At 41.4% G+C, this 22,051-nt stretch overlaps 2 pseudogenes across 1 annotated transcript; one reads left to right on the plus strand and one right to left on the minus strand.

Moving 5' to 3' along the window:
* Nucleotides 1–5,680: 5,680 nt before the first annotated feature.
* Nucleotides 5,681–8,000, plus strand: LOC117260783 (uncharacterized; annotated as a pseudogene). The gene is made up of 3 exons (XR_013491681.1): nt 5,681–5,985; nt 6,402–6,491; nt 6,911–8,000. The product of XR_013491681.1 is annotated as an uncharacterized LOC117260783 (transcript).
* A 315-nt stretch (nt 8,001–8,315) lies between these two features.
* LOC117260782 (G2/M phase-specific E3 ubiquitin-protein ligase-like) lies at nt 8,316–21,467 on the minus strand (annotated as a pseudogene).
* Between the last annotated feature and the right edge of the window lie 584 nt (nt 21,468–22,051).

Consider the following 22,051-nt stretch of genomic DNA (forward strand, 5'->3'; position numbering starts at 1 on the left):
GTTCTAATATTTAGTGGCAAACTATTCCACAATTCTGGGCCGACAACTGAAAATGCACGATCACCTTTGGTTTTTAATTTGGTGCGTGGAATGAGGAGCAGTGATTGGTCAGCAGATCTAAGGGGTCTGGAGGTGGAATAGGGGATGATCATATCAGAAATGTACCCTGGTGACAGTCCATGCAGTGTTTTAAAAATAAATAAAATGATCTTAAAATCAATTCTGTACTTCACTGGTAACCAGTGAAGAGAGGCCAGTACACGGGAGATATGGTCTATCTTTCTGGTACCAGTGAGGAGTCTTGCTGCTGCATTTTGAACCAGCTGCAGGTGTGAAAGTGTTGACTGAGTCCAGTATAAAGGGAATTGCAGTAATCGATGCGAGAGGAAATAAATGCATGGAGTAGGGTCTCTAAGTCTTTGGCGGACAGTAGTGATTTAACTTTTGCTATTGATCTTAAGTGGTAGAAGGCAGTGCTAACAGCTGAATTTATTTGTTTGTCAAATTTTAAACCAGAATCAAAGATGACACCAAGATTTCTTGCATGGGATTTTACATTTACTGACAAAGGCCCGAGGGCATCAATTATTGACATGGGGCAGTTTGCAGGGCCGAAGACTAAGATCTCCGTTTTATTTTGGTTCAGCCGGAGGAAGCTTTTTGCCATCCAGGTTTTTACATCCTCAATGCAGTTTAAAAGGGATGAAACACTGCATGGATCACAGGGTTTCAGAGGGAGGTAAAGCTGGGTGTTGTCAGCATAGGAGTGATAATAAATGTTGTGTTTTTTTAAAAATAGACCCCAGAGGCAACATGTACAATGAAAATAAAATAGGACCTAATATAGATCCTTGAGGTACTCTGCAGGAGATTGGAGCAGAAGATGACGACACACTATCAGTTATGACCGAGGCTGATCTGTCCTGAAGGTAGGAGGCAAACCATTGAAGGGCCTGGCCTTGAATGCCAACAACATGCTTAAGGCGATCCAGGAGGATTGAGTGATCAACTGTGTCGAATGCTGCCGACAGATCTAACAGAATTAAAACAAAGTAATTTCCTGAATCTAAAATCAATGACAAATCATTTGTCACCCTCAGGACAGCAGACTCTGTACTATGATGTTTCCTAAATCCTGACTGAAATTTATCGAGTGTGTTTGATTGATACAGAAAGTTGCAAAAAAACTACTTTTTTAAGGATTTTGGATAAGACGGTGATGGACTGAGAGTCTCATCCTACTCTCTAATGTGTTATGTGTGAGCTCAGTCCTGCGTGTTCTTTAATGAAGCAATAGGAGAAGATATTCGGTCTCAGTTAATGTAGTTTATTAAGCAGTAAAGGAATAAAATTACAGAGCTCTGGGTCTCAACTTCACGTCCCTGACGAACAACAAAGGTGTGTCAGTTCACGAAGTCTGACCTCCTGTCCTTTCCCTGACCCAGTATATTTGAGCGTAACAGAGTGTCATTGTGCACGCAAGGCGTTGTCCTCTTCTCATTGGCAGTTCCACTTCCTCCTTCACCACACCACGCCCCTGCCTCGTGTTAATCTGACTCCTTCCCGCTGGCGGTGGGGGCGTGGTTCCTGTTTTGAAAGACAAGAGAACAACACAACTCCCTACACGTGCTGTACCTTACTATCTGTACATCACTTTCTATTCTTTTTACCATATATGAAACTAATTATCTAAGCATTGCGGTATATGCTCCTCAGACTTCATGTCTCTTCCTCTCCTGTACTTCTCCACTTCTGCAAAGCAAACACATTCAGATCAGCTGAAATCATCTCAGTATTCTCATTGTTCACACATCTAAAACTTATATAGTGAAACACAACTTATAGTAAAACACATAACATCATTCTATTCCCAACAACGGAGAGCTTCGAAATTGGACGATAATTATTAAGAACAGATGGATCTAAGTTGGGATTTTTGATCAGAGGGTGAATGACAGCATGTTTAAAACAATTTGGTAGACAGTCATTGATCAAAGAGCTATTTATCATCGTTAAAATACTGGGCCCAATGGTTTCCAGGGCTTCCTTAAAAAGACATGAAGGTAAAATATCTGAGGGAGAAGTGCTAGGGTTCATATTTGAGACTATCTGTGTCAAAGAGGAAAGAGAAATTGGTACAAAATTGTTGAGAAATGAGGAACATGAGCTTAATTCTGATGGATTGTGGGAGGGCGGTGAGATCTGAGATCGTATATTATCAGTTTTGCTAATAAAGAATTTTAGGAAGTTTTCACAGGTATCCGGTGTTGTTTCATGATATTCTGTGACTGCAGGGTTAAGAACTGTGTTTATTGTATTAAATAAAACTTTGAGTCTATGGGCATGTTTGAGAATGATGTCAGAAAAATATTTAGTTCTCTCTGCTTTGACACAGTGTTGATAATTTGCCAGACAGTCTCTCAGATGTTGGTAAGACACTTGCAGCTTATCTTTTTTCCACTTACGCTCTGCTCTTCTACAATCCTGCCTAGCTGCACGAGTCGTGGAGTTTAGCCAGGGCTGAGTTTTAGTCTTTGCTTTCCTGATTTTGTGAGGGGCAATTGAATCAAGAATATTTATGCAAATGAAGTTGAAACGTATAACCAATTCTTCTGTGTCCAGACCAGCAGGGGGAGCTTTAATGACAGCAGAGGAGAAAGCATCCGAGAACTGTTTGGCAGTGAGAGGGGTAATAGACCTGGAATAGTTTCCTGGCCAACTGGGTTTTGGAGTTTTGGAGGGAAGAGAGGTGGAAAACATAATGGGCCAGCGATCAGATAAACTAATGTTATTTATCTGAATACTGGGAACCGGGATACCAAGAGTTAAAATAAGGTTGAGTGTGTGGCCGTGTATATGAGTAGGACCCATGACTGACTGAGTAAGATTGAAAGAGTCCATTAAATGTGTAAAATCCCGACCAAGTTGGTTAGATGGACAGCAGATATTAAAATCACCTAAAATTATGAGGTTATCAGATTTAGTAACCATAAAAGATAGAAAATCGGAGAATTCATCAATAAAAGCCTTATTGAATTTAGGGGGTCGGTATATAAGTGCACACAGTACTGGAATAGACTGTTCAATCTTAAACAGCAGTAATTCAAAGCTTGTGTATTCATCAGTTGACATGGGTTTACAGGTAAAAATATCACTATAAACCACAGCCAGGCCCCCACCACGGCCAGTCAGCCGTGGTGAGTTAAGAAGGTTATATTTTGGGGGACATAACTCAGAAAAGGAGCTGAGTTCACCAGGTCTAAGAAAGTAAGAAATAAAAAGTCTAAGTTATAGGTTAAAATAAAATCATTTAAAATGAAGGACTTGTTTGTGAGTGACCTGACATTTAAAAGCGACATTTTTGCAAGATGTGGCGTCTGGAGAGTATGCAGAATAGTTTCCCTATAACTGGATGAAATATGGATTAGATTACACATGTTTGGTGCAGTGGAGTGACTGTGCTTTAAACGGGACCTATTACTAATAACAACTGGAATGACAGAGGAGCTGACAGTAGGACAGTAGGGGGAGCTGGTGATAGTTGTTGGCTGTGATGAAACCGTAGAGGAAGAGGGGGAAACTGGATTGCGATTGAGAGCAACATCAGGTGTAGTGTAATAGTCAGTCACGTGGGGCATAGTGCACGACATGTTGAATGTTTACTGTCAGCATTGATTGTTTGGGTGGATCCCGTCCTTTCTAAAAAGAGACCAGCGATTCCAAAAGAGATTAAAAATATAGCTAGAATTAAGGGGTTTCTGTCTAAACAAGACATGGAAAAACTTATTCATGCATTCATTTTTAGTAGGTTGGATTATTGCAATGGGTTATTTACAGGCCTTAACAAAAAATCAATCAGACAGCTGCAGCTGATTCAGAACGCTGCCGCCAGAGTCTTTACAAACACCAGGAAACTGGACCATATTACACCGGTCATTAAATCGCTACACTGGCTTCCTGTGAGTCAAAGAATAGATTTTAAAATCTTACTGCTGGTCTACAAAGCCCTAAATGGTCTCGGACCAAAATACATGCTTGATCTACTGGTTCCCTACGAAGCATCCAGACCCCTTGGTCATCTGGAACAGGTTTGTTGTGTGTTCCAAGAACAAGAACCAAGCAAGGTGAGGCAGCATTCAGTTATTATGCTCCTCACCTGTGGAACAAACTTCCTGTAGATCTGAGGTCTGCTCAAACTGTCAGCTCCTTTAAATCAGGGCTAAAAACACTATTGTTTACTGAAGCGTACTCTTAGATTAAATACTTACCTGCTGTATTCTACTGCCCATACTTTTTAACTGCACACTGCTGATTTATGCCTTTATTGATTTATTATTCTACTTACTACTACTCTACTTATTTTCTTATCCTGACTGTTCAATGTATTGAGCCTGTTTTTATTTTATGTTACTGTATTTTATTATTATCACTATCATTCTCAATTTCTATTTCCCTTTTTAATCGACTGTTTTTATTGTTTTAAATTGTGTCTTGTTGCTTTTAATGTCTCTGTAAAGATCTGTGAATTACCTTGTGTTGAATTGTGCTATAGAAATAAACTTGCCTTGCCTTGCCTAAAATTGTCAATAAAAGCCATATCCTGAGCCCTGCAGGAGTATTGAAGCCAAAAGTTGAGGTAGAGGACTGAAAAGGCCAGCACCGCGGGACAGTGGAGCAGTGGGTCCGGAGATGAAGATTGTCTTACCAGTCTGTTTTAAAAAGTGAAAAAGGTTGTTAAAATTTATCTTAGTCAGTTCAGACTGGCGAAGGGCAGAGTCAACAATACCTACATGAATAATCAGACGCTTAATAGAGGTCGGGAGTGACGGCAGAATGTTTTTGAGCTTTTCCAAGATGACAGGGACGGTGGCAGCAGGAAGGCAGAGGGTGGTTGCGTTGAAAAAGCGTACATTCCTGATTATGGAATCTCCAATTATGAGTGTGGTGGGAGAGAAAAGTGGCTGAGGGGATGCAGGCTGAGCGCCGTCAGAAGGACACAGCGGAAATTCAGTGACCCCGGAGCGAGGCAAACTCACCGGCTGAGGATGGGCAGGCTGGGCGGGCGAGAGCTGCGGTGACGGGACGCGGTTCAACTCCGGAGGCTGCTCCTTCGGTGGCTGCGGGCGAGGAAGACTGCCTGAGCGCCTGTTTACGGCCTCCCTCAGCAACCAGCATCGGTAGGAGGAGGATTTCCCCAGCTGTTTGTTCTGCTGACCCTCGACGGACCGGACAGCCGTCCGATCAGTACCAGCGACAGGTGGAGTGAAGACGGCAGGTATGGGGTGCCAAATCTAAAAACTTTATTACAGTTTTCAAACTGATATATTTTCAATATTTAGTTCATTTTCTTTACATTTAGCTCATTTTACACACATTTGAGACATAAATTATTTAAAAACTTGGTAATATGTGAGCAAAAATGAAATGTTAAATCTAAATCTAAATGTTAAATGTTAAACCTAAATGTTAAATCTAAATCTAAATGTTAAATCTAAATCTAAATAATATCTAAATCTAAATGTTAAAATTAAATATAAATAATAAATCTAAATCTAAATGTTAAATCTAAATCTAAATAATAAATCTAAATCTAAATGTTAAAGCTAAATCTAAATAATAAATCTAAATCTAAATGTTAAAGCTAAATCTAAATAATAAATCTAAATCTAAATGTTAAATGTTAAATCTAAATCTAAATATTAAATCTAAATCTAAATGTTAAATCTAAATCTAAATGTCTCGCTGAGTGTAAAGCTAAATATTTAGAAAATCTGCAAATATCCCACGTCCCTTAAAGGCAACGGGCGCACAACCACGCCCACACCGCTGATCAGGGATCAGTAGGTGAAAGAGGGCCGCAGGGATAATCGGGACTCAAGCATGGCCGTTTCCCCGCAAGTAGAGGATATTGAACGGGCGGTTTTGGCGGGTGTGCGGGCTGCACTTCAAGGGGTAGTTCAACCGGTACCGTTCCCATCATTAACGGTAAGTCAAGTTTTAATATTAGCGTTAACTCATTTATTCATCACTAAGATACCTTGCTAACGTGACGGATGCTACCTAGCAAACAGTCAGCTAGCTTTTGCGTGCATGACGATCATTACTGTTGCCTTAGATTTTTTATTTGGCCGACATGTTGGCGGGTAAGCAGCGTCACGCAACTAAATATTTAGATTAAAATGATTTGCAGATCTCTGGGTTGAGTCACTGTCGATTTTTACGGCATGTAAAATGTAGGCATGCAAAATAAGACAACTGCTCATCAGCATGCGTGGGAAAAGTTAGTGTTGAGTCCTGCTGGTAACAAAACCAAGTGCTCTATGGAGCTTATGTTCTGGCTCACTGTTAGCTGACATTTAATATTGTAGTGTTAAAATTATCAGTATGGGATGTTGTTTCAGGTCACCGCACCACACAGTAACCCACAGGCACTTCCAGCGGCGCCCACCAGCACGTCCAGCTTTGCCACCACGGTCGCATCAGTGAGATCAGTAAGTGAAGTTGAGAAATATTAGCTAGAAAAAGTTATTGTCACTCTTAATTGTCCATGAAACACATACATTGAGCTTAATGTCAACAAATTCTGCTGGAGCCATACATTTCCTTTCATCACATCAGTTTTTCCAGGTGTAAGGGGCACATTTGAAAATGCAGTTGTTGAAATGTCATCTTCTAATTTCATCTTTTTATTTTACATTGCCTTCAAATTGTTCTACAAGTGTACTGCCCAGTAGAATACTGCCACCCCCCCCCACACACACACACAGACAACTAAACAATATATTAACACGTACGTATTAGCAATGTGTTTTCTTAGGTGGCATCCATATAATGATTACTTCCTGTGCATGACAAAATAAGATAAGGTATTGTATTACTGAATGACCTGTGTGTTTCTTCCCTCTTTAAGGAGGGGAGTGCCATAATTTCTAAGGAGGACATCGAAGGTTTGTTGCTGCTGGGAACAACACTTTCCGAAGTTGCTTCAGTCCTGCGGCTCTCCAGACCAACATTATACAAGCTGATGCGGGAATACAACATAAGATGAACAAAGTTTTCAAACATTTCTGATGAAGAACTGGATGTAACAATAAGTGAGATCAAGGCAGAACATCCTCATGTAGGAGAAGTTATGCTTAATGGACATTTGCGTGCAAGAAACATTCTAGTGCAGAGACGTCGTCTCAGAGACTCTGTAAGAAGGGTTGACAGAGCTGGCGTTGAGTCCAGAAGAACAACAACAATACAAAGACGAGTTTATACTGTGCCTTTTCCAAACTATATTTGGCACATAGATGGCAATCACAAACTCATTCGATGGAAATTAGTTGTACATTGTGCAATGGATGGTTACAGTAAGATGTTAACGTTTCTGCAGTGCTCAGCAACAATCGAGCTGAAACTCAGTCATCAGTGCACATGGTCGGCCTTTTCACATCCAAACTGATCATGGAGGGGAGAATGTCAAGATCTGTGAACACATGAGAGAGCATAGAGGTGAAAACTCTGTGTTGACTGGAAGCTCTGTCCATAACCAGCGGATTGAACGCTTCAATCGAGACCTGAACAGGAACTGCCGTGATGTGTTTGCACCTATTTTCTATGAGCTGGAGTCAATGGAGGCCTGGGATGTAGACAATGAATCAGATTTATTTTGTCTTCATTATGTGTACATTCCCAGGATCAACCAAACTTTGAATGAGTTTAAAGCTGCATTCAACAATCATTCAATTTCCTCTGAACAGAACAGAACCCCAGTTCAGCTTTTCACACTAGACAGACATCTTCTGTTACTTAACCATCCAGAAGCTGCAAATGAGGAAAGAACAGTCGACTTGGCATCAGCATCTCATGCAGACTACTCCTTTAGCACACTTAACCAGCAGGACATGCAGGAACTAGTTGCTGCAGTAAACCCTCTTGAACATGATGGTAACAAAGGAAAAACATTATATTACACAGTGCAGGAATTTGTATTCCACAAGATTGTAAATGTGTAACTGTAACACAGCTGCTCTGCTCTTTGTTGGCTCTGGTAAAAACAAAATAAAAACTTTTCTGTCATTTTATAGACAATCATAAAAATAACTGACAGATCATCATCAGAATCAACAATGTATCAATTAGTAGCGGTGAACGTTTGGTAAAGCCTGTTAACTACAACATACCAATGACTTTGGAAAGACTAAACAGTTATTATTATGAAATGTCTTAACAGAAAAGAAAAATAAAATCAGAAAAGCCACCCACCAGTTTATTTATTTTACGTCTATGCATAGCTATGTAATCTCAGCATTGTTTTGTTCTTTTGTTGACTACACTGCACTAAAAATGGCTCCATTCATGAGAGCCACAAGAAAATGGTAATCAAACTCATCATCATCGGCCAGATTCTTTCTGTTAACAAAGATCTGAAGCTCATTAGAGCATGTATGAGCGATGGGAAGGTGTTTCGTGTCATCATGGACGAAAGTTAGTTTTGGACTGGGAAAAAATCCAATTGCAGGTACTTTGGTGCTTCCTGTTGCAAAGGCAAGGATGTGTCCAGGATTCAGTGTCAGGATGAATGCCTTTTCTGCCTCAGTTAGGTTCCTAGTATGAAGACGTTCCCCAATCTCTGTCTCTATAAAGGTGAAAAAGGTACAAAACAACAGACAATAATAAATTACAAAATAAAAATAATACATTACAATCCATGTACAAGACAGAATTATTGCTTACATATCTTGAACTCGGATTATAGACAGTGAAATTCCAGTATTGTAATTCCTACAGGAAGGTCAATGTAGAGAAAGGGAAGAACAAACAAACAAACAACAATTACCTTTCATCGGGCTTTCTGACTGGTAGGTCACAACAACCCACTCATTCTGGATGAGTCAGAGACAGTGTGGCCCCAAATATTATTTAAATACTTAGCTATCAGATATCTGACTTATTTTGACAGAGGTGCATGAAAGACATGCATGTTAGCTGTTGCCGTGGTAATGCCACCATTGAATTAAAACCAGACAGGCTACGTTTACATTGTCCTTTGTAGACAAGATGGTCAAATGCAGATTTATCCTCGAGTATGTAAAAGATGTATTTACATACTGGATTACTGATAAAAAATGGACTGAAACCACAGTGTGCGACAAGTAACTCAGTCTTTGCACAAGAACAAGAACCATTAAAATTAATATATTACTTAACATCAAAACATCACACATACAAGGATGACTCCAGATGAAAATTTCTACAAAATTCTTACAGATAATTATTTTTATTACAGTTGAACTAAGAATACAGCAATTCCAAGTGTGACATGGTCCAGTAGACAAAGTCATCTTTTTTTATTAGTTGCGTAAAAAGTGCATAAACTTTATTTGGCCTCTGAGTTGGGAATGGCAGAAAAGGTTTGAGAACCACTGCATTAAGTTTGCTAATCAATGAACACTGAAAAAAAATAACTTTATTATGTAAAATTGTTGACAGTGTTGCCAACTTTGACTCAGGCTATTTTATTCTAAAAAGGATGTGCACAGTCAGCATATAAAAGCATCAATATCTCAACATCAAATAAAATAAAATCGGGGCTCTGTCTTTTGGTGCTTTCATCACAATATGAACAATAGGTTAGTTATGCAGCCCCACTATTAATACTTTATTTACACATCAATTTACCTTGTACACAGTGAAGAAATTCTCTGAACTTCACCACCATTAACTCCTCCTTTGGTTTTTGTTACTTCCTAGAACCGAGTAGTTGGGTTTCAGAAGGGTAGCCACAACATCTGCTGTGACATCATTTGGTTCTTCAGGCATATCAAGAAGGACCCTAAGGCAAGGGTTTTCTTTCAAGAGTGGCAGAACCTGTGAAAACAGAATTGACAGAAATTATGTATCAATACATTATATTCTAGTACTTTCAATCTCATTATACAAATTATTTAACACTATTTTCACTTCACACAATTAACGATCATAGTTATGTTCTCTTTCTAATGATTGTTTTTTTAAATTAGTCGATTAATCTAAAACCTTATTTATTGATTATTCTCAAGATTATTTCTTATTACTTGATATATTATAAAAATGTACCCCAAATAAATATCGAACTTATCTCACTGATATAAAAATACTTACACAATCATCTAATCCTGTTTTTTCAGTCTTCATAACTGACTGCCAATTGAGGGCATCAGCCTAGTAGTGTATTAACAGTAGGCTATTGAAAGTGCAAGTATTGAAATGGAATGGTTAAAATAAAGGCGTGCATTCCATATTATGTTCAAGGGCCAAACAAATGTGTCTGAGGGCCGCCATAGGCCACACTTAGACTACCCTGATCTAATCTGATTTTTACTTTAGTTTTTACATTTTTACTTAAGTACTAGGCTGAAGAATTAAAATGGTTATTTTGACGTTACTGACATTATCACATTACTGGAGGAATATGCAGTTAAGATAATCAATGATACATGATTTTGATCGTCAGTTTGAGGCAGGGAAAATAATAACAAACATGAAATGATGAATCGACAATCAGTCATATTACTTAAAACATGGAGAAAATATAGAAAATTAGAGTCAGGTGACTTTGGAGAGAGCAATATACAGCGTACACATAAATTGATTGACTAATGTTTTTGTAGGTGGACCTTCAGTAATATAAGTGTTTTGCTGCAGTCCAATCCACAGCAGCACATTTCTTGCTGAGCTTCTTATATCAGTACTCCTGCTACTTCTCCAAACTAGGCATGTGCCAACTGCCTTTTACTATATGCTTTGTTTTGACTGTACCATTTTTAGAGCACACAATGAGACATGAGTGTTGCTGGTCCATACAAAATATATTTATATTGAAGATATGGCATGTCCAAACTGCACCAAGCTCGACTATGCTCTCCCTTGGATCCAAAGCAACGCAATACATCGAGTATGTGTATATGTAGTATGTGTAAGTAGACTGAATGAATGTCTCTCAGCATACACAAAGGACAGTCAAAAAGAGAGATTCCTTTTTTTTATAGTTGTCACAATACAATTTTTCATTTGATTTAAAATTACTATAACATAGGGTTAGAAAAACAACAACCAAAACATAAAAAAACAGGGAAACAAATCTCAGGAAGAGTCACAGAGGAGGGATCTTTCACCCTGAACGGACAGCCATGCAACAGACGTGCACAGAACAGGGTAAAAAAGATCACCTTGTATAGATCATCTATGTGCATAATTTCTGGTACATGTAAGATGATGTATGACTTGGTAAATTTCTTAAAAGCACATAGTATTATGAAAAACAGCAAATTGACAGCTTGACTTGAAAAAAAAAAGTTAACTTGTGCAAGCTTGCTAAATTTTCAACTTCTCCATTAAAACAAATATAATATTCCTACATAGTTTGCTGTGTAGGTACAACTAGTATAAGTACATACTAAGGTACTTCTGGTGGCATTAAGCCAAGAGGAGGGGCCTAATTTGTGTGTACAAGCCACAACGGACAAATGCTGCTGACTCTAACTTTACCAGAGTTATTAAACTACCCGAAAAGTGCGGTCTGCATTTACTTCCCAATATTTATTTATTTAAATTTTTCAAAAAGGACTGAACAGCATTCAGTGTGCAATAAAACCATGCACAGCAATTCATTAAATATTGTGCAACAGAATGCAATTACAGTTACAGTTCAGGCTAAACTTACCTCACAGTACTTCAGACCCTCAACTAACTGATCGTAGCAGCTCTGTCGTTGAATGAGGACATGGAAACGTATTGCATTCTGCACAAATGCATCTTTGTTGTTCATGCTGACTGGGTTCGGAAGACCCTCGATTTCATATCTCCATGAGTCACAGCCTTCCAGTGCTTGTTCCAGCTCATCTGTGGTTGCTGCCTCATCAACCTCAAGGTGCATAATGGAAAAAGTAAGGGAAAATTCATTCACAATTAAACTAAATGACATAGGAATTGATGTATAAGCCAAGAAAAGCTATCAACACCCCTATATATCGTACCTTCTTCAGGGCTTCTCTCAGTGCCATGTCAGCTATGTCATCTGGAGTAACATTCACCTGAAAGCTGTTTCCTGTCAGAAAGTAGTCCACAACGAGAGGAGAAAGGAGAGCTGGAGGTTCACCACCCTGTACTATGATGGTTGACATCATCTGTCCAATAGTGCGGTACACTCCTTTCTGTATATGAGAAATGTTCATTCTTGGAATGAAGCCTTTTGGAGACTCTGGAGAAAAGGACAAAAACAATTGTGCTTATATATTAAAGAGAAAGAGTAATTCAGGATATCATAAGCAGACCATTAACAATAAAATAATCCAAATCTTGGGAATATAAACAAACTCAAGAAAACGTGCATTATACTGACCTACTAGGCCTATGGGGTTAAAATGTACCAATTTGAGAGGGAAACTGGGAACACATAAGTAACTACTTAGACCTTTATTAAATATGATTAGGGTTAGTGCACAATACTTAACCCCCCGGAGTCTAAGAGTATTTTCTTTTCGCATTTCACTGCTGGAAAGAGGGCCCCTCCATAAAACTGGGTTGTCTATGCAGGTGAAAGACATTATTTTGAGGGGCTGTGGTATAATCTTTGGCTCATACAGTAAAAAACCTACAACCAGAATACACAGTCTGGTTTGAAAGAGGAAACGGTAAGGCAGCCAGCTGGTTACAAACAATATTATACTACATCTAAACAGTACACTAAAATATGTTGAGAACATTTTAGCAGTGAAATATACAATTAACAGGATTGTGGTTCTACAGTTTGACAAGTCTTTTCATCCTCCTTTTTCATAAGCAAAATAGTGAGCCCTTTTTGTTCACAAACATTCTCTATGGCAGCTAAAAGTATGCTTAAATGTGTTTCTGAAAACATTTTCGGTGACAGTGTAGCAACAGAACCTCTCTCTCAATTAGACTTTACTTTCTGTTCATGTAGGTGGGCATACAAAAATACGGAACAACCTGTAGTTGGTACAACCGTCCTACAGACGCCAGATGCCACATTATTTTTGCTGGCAAAAAATTAGGCTTCCTCTGGGTGCAGGCAAAATAGATAATAGTTCACCATTGTTCAGTTGCATATACTACTGCAGTCATAGACAGTTCAGATGGTTCAGATTCTGCAAAGTTTTCCTCTAAAATGTATACTATGCAGGATTTTCCTAAAAAGAAAAAAAAAAGTTTAAAAAAAAGGTGGGGAAAAAAAGAAAGAAAACAAAAGAAAAATCCAATCTCAATCATAAGAGATTTGTAAAGGGTTTGCATGATTGTCAGGCATACACCAATAACATGCTCACTGTTATCAAAATCAATATTTGGTTGGACGATGGACGCTACAGTTACAAACTGCAACAGGGGTCTACTGCGTGTAGCAGTGTGGCTGGCAGCAGAGCTTCAGCACAGATTTAACCCCGATGCTAACTCAGAGGGAACCTAATAACGTTAATGATGGAAAAGGAGTTGGTTACCTCACTAAGAAGTAGGAGGTTGAAGGCTCTTCATCAAACAACTTCTTGTTTCATTCATTGTAAAACATATTCCATGACATAATTAAAATTAATCAGCTGTTAACAAATGTCAAAGCATTAACGATGAACACAGTGCTATCCTAACTAAACACAGCACATTTCCTGTGACAAGCATACATCCCGAAGTCCACTCATTTTATTTATTATTACCAGTTTTGTCAAAAGCTTATTAGTCAGCAGGAAAATGTTATCACCACAGCAATCCTACTTTGTAGGTCTTCAATTACCAGCATTTTGCATTTGTGGCTCTCCCAACTCAAAGCACCCGAATCTAACAATCTGGGAATAAGATTCAATCATCTTGAATCGCTTATTGCACCTTTGAATGTCTGTCTTACAAATCCTGGATAGTATTCCTTTAAGGGCAACAAATGAAGGTCTAATTAGTTATGTATGTTACCCAAACTTCAAGAGGGCAATTTACCCAGTATTTAGGAAAAAGTTTTTTTAACACCACAGTAGTACATTTAAAATGTAGTACATAACATTTACAAAAAAGGGCTACCCTCAAATGCCCCGCTCTCTTTGTAGATGGCTTTTACAAGAAGACGGAAGAATTCTCGCCGGGGTCCTCCAAGGTCTTCTGCATCTTCACTGGTGTCTTCGTCACTGGCAAAGGTGACGTACAAAACATCTGTGCTCTCAGCAAATCTTTGTCTGCTAAACTGTCGGAGGGCAGTTTGCCACACATTCCTTCAGCTGATGTAGATCGATCTGTAAGCTGTTGTGACAACCCTCTCACTGTGTGCTTTTATTATTCCTTGAATTTCTTCTTTGCTCAAAGTTTTTGCAAACCTTAAAAACAAAAAGAATCATAGCTATTACCACACACTGTTCCATAGTTCAAGCTCAGTTACTACAGAAACCTACGCATTGAAACTAGCCTGGCTAATTGTCAGGCTAAGCCCGAGTTGCTGTTTAAAACAAGTACCTGTAATACTGAGCGACAGAGAAGCAATTCTTTTTCCACTGACTCTTTGACATGCATACATATTGACTTCGTTAACCACCATCAGTCAAAAATTAAACTTTATTAGATGAATTAAATAAATTATACAATGATAAATGTATTGTAGCGTGTTAGGGGTAGATAGGTGGAGTTTCCAGCATGCTTTGAGAAAATGTGTTTGAGAAAGACAGTTTTGCACCAAATTGACCAATGGGAAACCATTTAAAAAGTGAATAGGTTAATACATTTAAAATACTGTGAAGAAAAAGTTAACTTCGATGTGTTTAGTGTATAATTTCTAATAAATTCAATAAATTCCTTTAAATAAAGGACCTCAACACAAGTTGTAATTAACAAGAATTGAAATGGTAAAATAACCTTTGACAAACAGGGTAATATATTCTTCAAATATTATTAATAGGGGTTGGACTCTCTCCTTCGCTGGAGTTGCTCCGAGTGAGAGGCAGAGGGCCGGGGTGGGCTTTCTGATAGCCCCCAGACTCTCTGCCTGTACGTTGGGGTTTACCCTGGTAGACGAAAGGGTTGCTTCCCTGCGCCTTCGGGTCGGGGAACGGGTCCTGACTGTTGTCTGTGCTTATGCACCGAACAACAGTTCAGAGTACCCACCCTTTTTGGAGTCCCTGGGACGGGTGCTGGATAGTGCCCCGACCGGGGACATCATTGTTCTGCTGGGGGACTTCAACACTCACGTGGGCAATGACAGCGGGACCTGGAGGGGCGTGATTGGGAGGAACGGCCTGCCCGATCTGAACTCGAGTGGTGTTCAGTTATTGGACTTCTGTGCGGGTCGCAACTAACACAACTAACTAACTAACACCATGTTCAAACATAAGGATGTCCATCGGTGCACGTGGCACCAGGACAGCCTAGGTCGCAGGTCAATGATCGACTTTGTAGTCGTATCATTTGACCTGCGGCCATATGTTCTGGACACTCGGGTGAAGAGAGGAGCAGAGCTGTCAACTGATCACCACCTGGTGGTGAGTTGGATCAGATGGTGGGGGAAGACGCCGCGCAGACCTGGCAGGCCCAAACGAACAGTGAGGGTCTGCTGGGAACGCCTGGCGGAAGAACCTGTCCAGATGATCTTCAACTCCCACCTCCGGGAGAGCTTCGACCGCGTCCCGAGGGCAGAGGGGGACATTGAGTCCGAATGGGCCTTGTTCCGCTCTGCCATTGTCGAGGTGGCGGTTGCGAGCTGTGGCCGCAAGGCCGCTGGGGCCAGTCGCGGCGGTAATCGCGACGTCAGGCTGAAGAAGGAGGCCTACAGGGCATGGTTGGTCTGTGGGTCTCCGGAAGCAGCTGACGGATACCGGCGGGCTAAGCGGAGCGCAGCGGTGGCAGTCGTGGAGGCAAAAACTCGGGCATGGGAGGAGTTCGGTGAGGCCATGAAGGAAGACTGTTGATCGGCTCCAAAGAGGTTCTGGCAAACCGTCCGGCGCCTCGGGGGGGAAGGCGGCAACTTGCTCACACTGTTTACAGTGGGGGCGGGGAGCTGCTGACGTCAACTGGGGACATTGTCGGGCGGTGGAAGGAATACTTTGAGGAGCTCCTCAATCCCACCAACACGTATTCCGTGAGGAAACAGAGACAGGGGTCTTGGGGGCAGGTCGTCCAATTTCTGGGGCAGAAGTTCCTGAGGTAGTGAAACAACTCCGAGGCGGCGGAGCCCCGGGGGTGGATGAGATTCGTCCTGGATATGTCAAGGCTCTGGATGTTGTAGGGCTGTCCTGGCTGACACGCCTCTGCAACATTGCATGGACATCGGGGGCAGTGCCTCTGGAGTGGCAGACCGGGGTGGTGGTCCCCATTTTCAAGAAAGGGGACCAGAGAGTGTGTTCCAACTACAGGGGGATCACACTCCTCAGCCTACCCGGTAAGGTCTACTCCAGGGTGCTGGAGAAGAGGGTCCGCTCGATAGTTGAACCTCAGATTGAGGAGGAGCAATGTGGTTTTCGTCCCGGACGCGGAACCGTGGACCAGCTCTTTACCCTCGCCAGGGTGCTGGAGGGGGCATGGGAATTTGCCCAACCAGTCCACATGTGTTTTGTCGATTTGGAGAAGGCTTACGACCGTGTCCCCAGGGGCATCCTGTGGGGGGTGCTCCGGGAGTATGGGGTTGGTGGCCCCTTGCTAAGGGCCATCCAGTCCCTGTACCGAAGGAGCATGAGTCTGGTTCGCGTGGCTGGCAGTAAGTCGGACCTGTTCCCGGTGAGGGTTGGACTCCGCCAAGGCTGCCCTTTGTCACTGGTTCTGTTCATAACTTTTATGGACAGAATTTCTAGGCGCAGCCGAGTGGTGGAGGGTGTCAGGTTCGGTGATGGGAGGATCTCGTCCCTGCTTTTTGCGGATGACATGGTCCTCCTAGCTCCATCGAACAGTGACCTCCAGATCTCGCTGGGGTGGTTCGCAGCCGAGTGTGAAGCGGCTGGGATGAGAATCAACACCTCCAAGTCTGAGGCCATGGTCCTCAGTCGGAAAAGGGTGGATTGCCCACTCCAGGTCAGGGGGGAGGTCCTTCCTCAGGTGGAGGAGTTTAAGTATCTCGGGATCTTGTTCACGAGTGAGGGTAGGATGGCGTGGGAGATTGACAGGGGGATTGGGGCGGCGTCAGCAGTGATGCAGGCGCTTAACCGGTCCGTTGTGGTGAAGAGGGAGCTTAGCCAGAAAGCAAAGCTTTCAATTTACCGGTCGATCTACGTTCCAACCCTCACCTATGGTCACGAGCTCTGGGTAGTGACCGAAAGAATGAGATCGCGAGTACAAGCGGCCGAAATGAGTTTCCTCCGTAGGGTGGCTGGGCTCAGCCTTAGGGATAGGGTGAGGAGCTCGGACATCCGGGAGGGACTCGGAGTAGAGCCGCTGCTCCTCCACATCGAGAGGAGCCAGTTGAGGTGGTTCGGGCATCTGGTAAGGATGCCTTCCGGATGCCTCCCTTGGGAGGTGTTTGGGGCATGTCCAACTGGGAAGAGACCTCAGGGCCGCCCCAGAACACGCTGGAGGGACTACATCGCCCGGGTGGCCTGGGAACGCCTCGGGGTTCCCACGGAAGAGCTGACGGAAGTGGCGGGGGAGAGGACTGTCTGGGCTTCTTTGCTGAGGCTGCTGCCCCCGCAACCCGGACCCGGATAAGCGGAGGACAACGAACGAACGAATATTATTAATAAAGAAATAGTACAGCTATATAAGTACTTTAATTGCCAGTGGGCAAAATTACCATTTTGAAAAACTTAAATTTTCACCTGCAGACTAATTTTTTCCTTACTTTGCGAAGGGTTGCAGAGTTGACTAGAACCCACATCCCTGGCTAGAAGTCAATCTCAGTATGTGAAGAACTCACTTCACCGGTTGAGATACTGAGTTGTTCAAGGTGCATGATTGCATTTTAAGTTAGTTTGCTCAGCATAGACTCTCAGATTTTATTTTTGGCAGCAGTATTATGATTTTTGATTAGATTATTAAATTCTCATAGGTTTTCTAAAATAAGTGCTGCTGTGTTTGTGGACATCAGTGCTCGCTCTTTAACACTGCTGTTTGTCATGGTGGATTGGTTTGCTCTGTACTTTACCTCACTGGCTGCTTCTGAAAAGCATGCACATGCAATTGGACTTTAATAACTGAACCCCTTTTGAATTAGTTAGGCTGTATGAGCTTCATGGATTGAGCTTTATGGACTGCTTTAGCCTGGACTGATTTTGTTAGGCTGGTTCAAGTCAGGAGTTTGACTTTAATTCTCACTTTAGTTAAATAATCTTAGCTTATGCAAATATACCTTGAATCCTGGAAGGACTGCACAGGCTCTTCAGAAAGACTGCGTCTGATGGCCTCCTCAATAGCATCATCTTTCTCAGCATCAATAAGATTAGAAATTCCACATAAAAGGATATAAAATATATATTCTGTAAAATGAAACAGCGTTAAATGTAACATTACTATATATATAAAAACCTTAATACATATAATAGTACATGAATCTGTAAAGTTAGTAGTAGCTTCATTTGGCCGTTGCTGTGCGTGTAAATCCATTCCATCGTCAGATGGTGCACTGGTTTCAACACCCTGTTGCTTCTCACAGTGGTCCTGCTGGGTTGTAGACGGTACATATCTCTGAGTCACTATATGAAGAAAATCTATTTAGCAAGACTTAGTAATAACAACCATGAAATAAGTCACCAATTTATGACTTAAAAAAAAAAAGAAAAAAAAATTCAGATTAGCAATTTACCTCAAGAGGTTGTTATTTATGTTGATTTTGGCTCAAATGGGGGAAGAGAACAAAACAAAAAACAACAACAAAAACCTACCTCTCCTTTGCTGTAAAACTGGGCTTTCAAAATCACTGTTATCAGATAGCTCCACAAACATGTTCTGCACAAAAGAAAGATGTGAAATATGTATGTAAAAGTAGCAGTTTAAACAGTTAGTTAGAAAGCGAAATCTTTTCAGTTTGACACATTATCAGATAGAGAAATTACAAATTCTTTTAAGTATGGGTAGCATGCAGTATCTTGTGGTAGACTAGGATGTAGGGGATGATTCAGTGATTGATCACACTGGACTATGAGTGTGTCCTGTCCCATGTCCAGTAATGGAGTAGCTGCCCTGGGGCCTGTTCTATAAGGCAAGATTACCAAACAAGCTAGGCTTATTTTATTAGTCTGACTTTTCCAAATGACTTGTTTCCATAAAGTGAGCTCAGCTCAGTTCAAGCTCAAAAGCTGAAGCTCCAACTTATGCTGGAAAACTACACTAGCCTGGTCCTGGCAGACCAATTGTCAATGGAGATGTTGCTTGACCAAAGTTCCTGTAACACTGACCTGACAGAAAAGCAATGATTTTGCCACTGACTCTTTCATGCAAACATATTACTTGACTTTATTAACCAACATCAGTAAGAAAAAAACATAAAGTTTATAGTAAATTAACTTAAATTGTATTTCTAATTAAGAAAAATACAAATTAGCACATGTATTGTATTTGTATTTGAAGCCATAAGCCAAAGTAAACTGCTTGAATGTGTTCTAAATAACCACAAATGTTACCTGTCGTAATTGGTAATGATGTTCTTCACACTAATTCCACAAATATTTTTAAAGAATTACAGTTACTGTTGTGGTAAAAGACACATTTGCACTCGCAGTCGTGGATTGAGCTTTATGGAACCACACCAGGCTAGATTTTTTTCTTAGGCTCATTCAAGTTCTGAGCGGGCTTAATGAAACAGGCCCCAGGTCAATGAAAATGTAGTGTCTAAAAAAGTGTGCACTACAAAGAACTGTAAGCTGGTCAGGCCCATCCTCACCTGTGCTGGAACCTCCATTCTTGCCATGATGTACAGACATGTGCTTGAGCAGAGAGAGGCAACTTCTTTACCGCCCCAAGGGAAATTAGATGAGACCTTGGGTATCATCAGTTTTTTACACCCCTTGATAGTGCTCAAAAACTGGAATGGTAACAACTGGTGCTCTGATAACCCAAATGCTCCTCTGAAGATAGCCGTTATTTCAACTCGCAGTTGGTCTTCAGACGATTCTGTGGAAAATGAAATTTTTCCAACAAGGCCATTCTGCGCTAACTTGGTCCGAGTTTCTCCTCTGGGTATAACGAAGACAGATGCCTCTGGTGAAAAAGGCAAACATACAATTTCCTTTGTGTATGTTTTGACATGTCTTCGATTGATGTACTGCGATCGGGCCCCATTACGTCGAGGGATGGATGGCAGGGGGGCCTATAAAAAAAGCAGACCGAGAGATTTTCCTTAAAGGGGCACATAGCAATCCTGTTACAAGTAAAGCTATAACGAACTGCATATACAGGACAGGCCTCTAGGCTGACATATAGTGTTACGGAAGCAATTTTTCACACACAGAATGTAAGAATTATATGGATGCCACTTAAGGATCATTACATGCCAACCAACCAGAATTCAGAACACGTACACAGAATGACAAAAATTACCTCCGAGTGCCAAAATAAAAAAAATACATAACTTAGAAAGTATTTGATGTAAAGCTTTAATATTTTTGAAAGGTCTCATGAATTTCATGGATGTTAAAGTACATTTCACACTACTAGCACACAATTTACACAAACCAACTATGACCTATGTTGAACTCTGTGTCAGCCAGAATAGATTTTATCAGTGCTAAAAGTTTCGACTCCCCTCCTGAACTGCGCTCAATGTATCTGTTGTGATTCCAACTTGTCCTATGTTGTCAATCCGCATCTTCGCATCTTATTGGCAATATCATTTACTTGTGTGTGTGTGTGTGTGTGTGTGTGTGTAGGGGAGAGGCAGTATTCTACTGGGCAGTACACTTGTAGAACAATTTGAAGGCAATGTAAAATAAAAAGATGAAATTAGAAGATGACATTTCAACAACTGCATTTTCAAATGTGCCCCTTACACCTGGAAAAACTGATGTGATGAAAGGAAATGTATGGCTCCAGCAGAATTTGTTGACATTAAGCTCAATGTATGTGTTTCATGGACAATTAAGAATAACAATAACTTTTTCTAGCTAATATTTCTCAACTTCACTTACTGATCTCACTGATGCGACCGTGGTGGCAAAGCTGGACGTGCTGGTGGGCGCCGCTGGAAGTGCCTGTGGGTTACTGTGTGGTGTGGTGACCTGAAACAACATCCCATACTGATAATTTTAACACTACAATATTAAATGTCAGCTAAGGCGATCAAGCTAACAGTGAGCCAGAACATAGGCTCCATAGAGCACTTGGTTTTGTTACCAGCAGGACTCAACACTAACTTTTCCCACGCACGCTGATGAGCAGTTGTCTTATTTTGCATGCCTACGTTTTACATGCCGTAAAAATCGACAGTGACTCAACCCAGAGATCTGCAAATCATTTTAATCTAAATATTTAGTTGCGTGACGCTGCTTACCCGCCAACATGTCGGCCAAATAAAAAATCTAAGGCAACAGTAATGATCGTCATGCATGCAAAGCTAGCTGACTGTTTGCTAGGCTAGGTGAACCGGCGCCTCAGCAGGCAGGATCCTGAAGCGGTTTGAGAGCTCCAGGCCAGAGTGTGATCCTCCACCCGAGTCTCTCGTTCCGCCTCGAACCACATCCGTCCAGAGCGGCAGGTGTGCAGGCCGGTTTGGTGTGGAGCTGAGGACCGGGACCTTGGGCTTAGCTCCAGTTATGATCCAAGAATCCTCTGGCCAGGCCGGAGCAGTCGCTGGTGGTAGAGACGCCTCCAGGCCCCTGGTCTCAACAGCAGCTGCAGCAGCAGCACCACCACCACACGCCACCCTCACCACCGGTCCACATCCAGACTGACCACTCTCTACATTTGATGGACAAGCACCAGAGGTGCTGTTGTCGAGTGCAGTCCTTACACACAGCCATGATGCCTCTTAATACAACAATAGCTCAAACAAACTTTCTGATGTGTGTGTCCTACTTTGCGGCCTCACATCTCAGCTCTCAATTAGATACAATATGTAGGCTCTATAGGATAATTGTTTTTACTTAGTAACCATCATGTTTTCCCAAATGTTTTACAGCTTTTT

This window comes from Epinephelus lanceolatus, chromosome 5, assembly GCF_041903045.1.
Source record: "Epinephelus lanceolatus isolate andai-2023 chromosome 5, ASM4190304v1, whole genome shotgun sequence".
Taxonomy (NCBI): Eukaryota; Metazoa; Chordata; class Actinopteri; order Perciformes; family Serranidae; genus Epinephelus; species Epinephelus lanceolatus.